Consider the following 636-nt stretch of genomic DNA (forward strand, 5'->3'; position numbering starts at 1 on the left):
CAGTAGGGACTACAAAACAGCATATCGGAACGCTGTCCCCAAACACAAAAGCTCACGCCTCCCGCGGCCAGCCCGCCGGCGCGGGAGCGGAGGGCAACAAAAGCCCGTCAGACAAAAGCCTACAGCACCCGGTATTCCCAGGAGGTCTCCCATCCAAGTACTAACCAGGCCCGACCCTGCTTAGCTTCCGAGATCGGACGAGATCGGGCGTTGCCAGGGTGGGATGGCCGTAGACGCTGCGTGCTCCTGCTCCGGCCCTCTTGCCAGCTGCACGCCACCGCCACCGCCCGCCACCATGGGAAAACAAGGGCCACAGCCCCAAAGCCGGCCAACCACAACGCGACCCCACGCTGCCCGCAATTCCCCGCACGTCACCCACACAACCGTACAACCCCGGACCCAACCTCCCCACGCCTTCGCACATCCCCCGACATCCACCCTACCCAACGCGCGTTGACCCTACGCCACTTACAACCCTGGCACGGAACGCCTCCCGGCACCGCACGCACACGCCACAGCACCGCACGGCACGCACACATGCACACAAAGTCACACGTGCTTCCCCAGCCTCCCAAACCAACTCCAACGGGCTCACGCACCGACACAGCGCCCCCAGCGGGTCAACACCGGCACTAC

General features: G+C 64.9%; 1 non-coding gene across 1 annotated transcript; it reads right to left on the reverse strand.

Moving 5' to 3' along the window:
- Positions 1-116: 116 nt before the first annotated feature.
- LOC116217703 lies at positions 117-235 on the reverse strand. The gene has a single exon (XR_004162388.1). It is a non-coding gene; the product is annotated as a 5S ribosomal RNA (ribosomal RNA).
- Between the last annotated feature and the right edge of the window lie 401 nt (positions 236-636).

This window comes from Meleagris gallopavo, unplaced genomic scaffold (assembly GCF_000146605.3).
Source record: "Meleagris gallopavo isolate NT-WF06-2002-E0010 breed Aviagen turkey brand Nicholas breeding stock unplaced genomic scaffold, Turkey_5.1 ChrUn_random_7180001895947, whole genome shotgun sequence".
Lineage (NCBI taxonomy): Eukaryota > Metazoa > Chordata > Aves > Galliformes > Phasianidae > Meleagris > Meleagris gallopavo.